At 36.8% G+C, this 5,270-nt stretch overlaps 1 pseudogene; it reads right to left on the bottom strand.

The window, feature by feature from the left end:
- Positions 1-568: 568 nt before the first annotated feature.
- Positions 569-3,458, bottom strand: LOC116858409 (annotated as a pseudogene).
- Positions 3,459-5,270: the final 1,812 nt, after the last annotated feature.

Raw genomic sequence — 5,270 nt, 5'->3', positions numbered from 1 at the left:
TGCGTGTGTTTCCTCTCACTGTATCTCTATCTGTTAAATAGATAAAATCTTTTAAAAAAATAAAATATGGGAAGAAGGAAGGGAGTGTATAGTTTTGACGTCACTAGTTTTGACACAGTGACCTTTTATTATATAGGCTGCCAGGCAGCAGCCTTAACATTAAAGAACTTGATTTGGTTATAGCCATCTCTAAGGTTCTGTTTATTTATTTATTTAACACAGATCAGAACATTTTTCTTCAGATTAAATTTGTTAAAAAAAAAAAGTAGCCTTTTGTTCTCATATTTATGTTATCAGTCAATTTCTAAGGATTCCAAACCAATTAAGCTCTAACTTTAAAAAGCATTGAAGACCCCTACTGTAGCAAACTGTGTTCTATAGTTCATCAATCTTACTTTCAAATTAAGATGAAAATGGTAGCAGTCTCCATAATCTTAAAATCTAGGTGAAACAACTTGTAAAATGTAACCAGGTCACTAGACCAACACACTAGTGTTCAACTTTCATAATTTCTAGCAGTAAAACACCTGGAATAGCCATTAACAAATGTATTCATTGGATTGTAGCTTAATTTCTTTGAAAGAATTTTTAAAAAGTATAGTTCAGTTGCAGGCAAACATGAAAGATATCAAAGATCTTGTTTATCTCCACCTTTCCCAGTGGGATCAGGTGCAACTGGAACCTTATTAGTTTCAATAAAAACAGATTCAAAGGCAGATTCCAGTTCATCCAATGAATCAGCAGCTGTGGCTACTTTAATTAGTGTTGCATTGGTAAGATTATTGCTGCTTGGAAATTTTGCTGGATTCCACTGCTTCTGTACCTCTTTTACCAAGACTTTTGACATAATTACAAGGTGTAAGTCTTGTTTGACCATCAAGACTAGCCAGAAGCCAGCCATGCACTTTGGGTTGCTGTTCTTTGAGAGGTTAAGTTTAGCATATTGCCAGCATGGAAAGAAATTTCTTCAGATATAGCAGCAAAATCATATTCTCTAGCAACTATGTGATCATTCTCACCACTTGCCCAGTTCATATTGTTACTTCATCATTATGCATAGACAGCATTTTCCAGATGAGGTAAGGACTACCAAGAATAATCGCAAAAAATAAGAACATTGGCTGAGATTTTGCTGAGTTAGCTGCTCTGCCTTCATCATCAAGGCAAGCCACAGTTCCTTCACTTTCTGCCCAAAGGTCCTCATTCAGAGCCTCTTCTTAAACTATCATCCACTGCAACTGTTTGTAAAGATACCTTATAGTCCTAACTAATGCAAAAGCTGAAAAACCCTTTGTGAAATGTATTTTTAATTGGGAAAAATGATTTGCTACATCCAATACAGCCCCGAAACATACAGACAGCTGAAAAGGTAGCATCCGTCATCATACTCACAGAGGCAAATACATGCATAATACTTCAGTGGACTGAAATGCACCTCTGCTGTTTTCTTCAGCTTGCTGAACAAATCTACTGGGTGGCAGATCATCACACAGGGGCGGTTAGAGCCATGCCCATTATCTCCATAACCATAAGGGCTATAGCTTCCATAAAATGCATTTCCACAGGCACCATATCTTGAAGAAAATGAACTGTAAGCAGGTCTGAAAGTATTCACATTGCTGCTTCCTGTCTGCTGTGATGGCCTTGGAAGAATAGGTGGGGCATTCTGGTAAGTGTTGGTTGTCTAGGTCTTGTCAGTAAAGTAGGACCCAAATCAGCAGATTGGAAAGTGGGGGCAGGTCTTCATCCTGGCCAAGCTCCAGGAATTCTGGCCGAGCTCCTTGGGTTTGGGGGTTGGGGGAGGAGTCTGGGAAGCCTTCTCTTCCTCTTCCACTCAGCTCCCAGTCTGTACTGGGAGGTTCTATTTAAATTACTTGTTTATACTGGAATTTTGTGCATTGAATTTGGTGGGATTAAGTGATGAGGAGTCCAAATTTATTAATCCTTCAGAAATTGTTGAAACATTATGAACATTTGGTATGAATTTTGGATTTTTTTCCCCCAGTAACCAGTCAGAACAGTTTCTCAGCAGTTGTGTAACTAAGGTGAGCAAGAATTTTACGAGTGGCAGATACTTAGTTTTACTGGTGGTAGAGGCCAGTAGTTTTTATGACTTTGGAATTTATACCCTGACCACAAAGGTACTTACATGAGATTAGTGGAGATTTGTTAAAAGCATCATTTTCTGTTAATTTTTGATATTAACAACATCTGATTATGTGTAAACTTAGTATCAGATATAAGTTAGACCTAAACAACTCAGGATATTTATCCAAAGCTATCTCCTCATCCTCAGTTTTTACTTTTGCAAAGCTCCTACTTGTCCTCTGTAATAAAAGCCTGAATGACAATTTGGATGGTGAGATAGACATGTCACAACTTTTAACCAATACTATTATTGGCAATGTTATCTTGGATTCAGAAGGGATGTGTTCCTTTTTTTAATGGAAAATGGGAATTGATTGCTGATGAAGTTTGTTGCTGAGTATTAAGAACAAAAAAGTGTACTTGAGGAAAATAATTAGAACTAGACATTGCTCCCTATAAAAATCAAATGATGAAAAAAAGTTTTGAAAATGGTGAGATGAAGCCTTCTTTCCTTTTCCTTTTCCAAAATCCATTAAAGTGGCTAAAGAAATGCTAAACAGGTAGACAAAAATAGCAATATTAGAAAACAAGAAACAGTACCATCAATAGAGTAGCAATTTCTAGTATTTTTGGAAGATAGGAGATGGGTAGTGACCAATAGGTGTTCGTTGGTGCCAACATAAACCAACCACATAAGGTGAGTGAAAAATAAATGGAGGTCTCACAAGTTCTGAGTATGGGGGCTAGTAACAAAGGTTATCTCTTAAGGTTTGGAGAGAAATTGGGGTTGGGTTGGAGCAGGAGAGGAATAAAATGGACAGACTAGAGTTTGTTTCTCCTTATTTTGCTCAAGTTAAGGAAAGTAGAATGATAAGATACTGCGTGGTTGGCTCTATCCAAACTAGGTGGTATGATTCTTAACCCTTACTCAAAAGAATCAACCCTAGAGCTTTTAAACATGCAGATGCCTAGAGTCAAAATCTGGAGGGTAGAACTGAGTGCTGGCTTTTTGTAAGTTGTCTGGGTAAAATAATATGCAGTTGGGGTTGAGAACCATTTGGTGGGAGTAGTGCTGTATTTTGGCTTCCCAAACTGGTGGTAGTGGCTGGTATTACCTGGATAGGTTATAGGTAGAGTAAATATAGTCCATTATCCCAGCTGGAAGGTTTTCGAAAAAGCAAGAATTAGTGGTCATACCTGGACAACAAGCAGCCTGGAGCATATGGTCACGATCTAGATATGAGTGTGCTTAGGTATTCCTTTCACCTCTGTGTAATTATGCTGTTGGTTTGAAGAGCCAGGTTGTACAAGGAGCTGCTTCCGTTTACTCCAGTATGCCTTGTAAATAAAACCATTTTTTGGTATGCCATGACGTGAAAGAGGCTGATAAATACTGTTTCTAGCTAACCACAGGTTACTTTTAACACATGTAGTAAGAAGTGAATTCCCTGTGAAAGACATAGCCCCTCCACTGGTATTGAAGCCCCAAATCAAACCCTGGCCAGTAGGCTTAATGCTGTTTAAATCACAGAATCAAGCCGAGGAGTTTTTCCTTTAGCTCATGTATAGTCAGACATACTTGCTTCCTGTTTAAGGGCATATGGAGCGTTCTTTAGGTTAGGCAATATGTTAGGTCATAAGACAAACCTCAGTAAATTTAAAAAGATTTTAAAAATCATGCAAAATAATCACAATGAAAAATAAGGTAATTTGGAAAATATATAAATATGTGGAATTTAAACATCCATTCCTAAATAACCAATGTGTCAAAATAAATCACAAGAGAAATAGAAAATACATTGGAATGAATGAAAATGAAGACAACCCACCATAATGGGATATAGCTAAAGCAATGCTTCAGAGGGATAATACATTTAGCTTCTATTGGCTACAGTATAGGAGATCACAAATCAACAACACAACCTTTCAGCTTAAGACTAGAAGCCCAAAGCAAATGGATGGAATGAAATGAGATTTAGAGCAGAAATTAAAAGAGATAATAGAAAATAGAGAAAAATCGATGAATCCCGAAGGTCGTTATTTGAACTGATCAACAAAATTGACAAACTTGGCTGGATCAACCTATGAAAAAAGATTGAAATGACTAGAATCTGAAATGAAAAAGGGAACTTTACTAATGACTATACAGAAATAAAAAGGATTATAAAGAAATATTATGAACAATTTTATGCCAACAAGTGAAATGGATCAATTTCTAGAAAAAAAGCTTTTAAAGTAATAGTATAACTGGTAATTCAGGAGGAAGTGAAGGTATTTTCTAAAATTGGTTGAGAAAAATATTTTTAAGTGTCTTTTAAAGTTATTCAGCAGTAGAAGAACTAAAATTACAAAATTGGAGGAAAGGAGTAGTTTTACTACAAATGATTAAAATTTTCATCTTTTACTTATATGTAAATAAAAGTGGTACAATTGTTATTCAGAGCTATAATCAAAACTGAAACCTGAAAAGTGGAATAGATAGCCTAAGGGATGGAAATGGGGGTGGGAGACTTCTCCTATCCTTCTGATGTTTTAATTTGTATATATTACTTAAATAATTTTTAAAAAGATTTTACTTATTTGAGAGTGTGCAAACAACCACAAGCAGGGGGTGGGGAGGGGCAAAGGGAAAGGGTAGAAACAGACTCCCTGCTAAGCAGGCTCCATCCCAGAGCCCTGAGATCAGGACCTGAGCCAAAGGCAGACATTTAACCAACTGAGCCACCCAGGCTCCCCTTAAATAATTTTTAAGTGCAGAACTGAAATATGCATAGATATTTTAAGGAAAGGCATAAAAAAAACTATGAAAAATATTTCATATCCCCAGAGCTATTAAGAAATTGGACAAGATTCAAACATTATTTGATTTTTTTTCAAGCACAAATAGAACATTTATTTAAATAATTTTTCTGAAAACTCTCTTCACACTAAAAAATATAATTAATATAATTTATCTAATTTACATTCCATTGGTTTCATATAAGCCACATTTCTGATCAAAATGCAATTACGTAGGGGCGTCTGTGGCTCAGTGGGTTAAAGCCTCTGCCTTCGGCTCAGGTCATGATCCCAGGGTCCTGGTATGGAGCCCCACATTGGGCTCTCTGCTCAGAGGGGAGCCTGCTTCCATCTCTCTCCACCTGCCTCTCTGCCTACTTGTGATCTTCGCCTGCCAAAAAAAA

Source organism: Lontra canadensis, unplaced genomic scaffold, assembly GCF_010015895.1.
Source record: "Lontra canadensis isolate GAN:19392208 unplaced genomic scaffold, GSC_riverotter_1.0 scaffold3, whole genome shotgun sequence".
Classification (NCBI taxonomy): domain Eukaryota; kingdom Metazoa; phylum Chordata; class Mammalia; order Carnivora; family Mustelidae; genus Lontra; species Lontra canadensis.
This window is presented reverse-complemented; position numbering and strand designations above follow the sequence as displayed.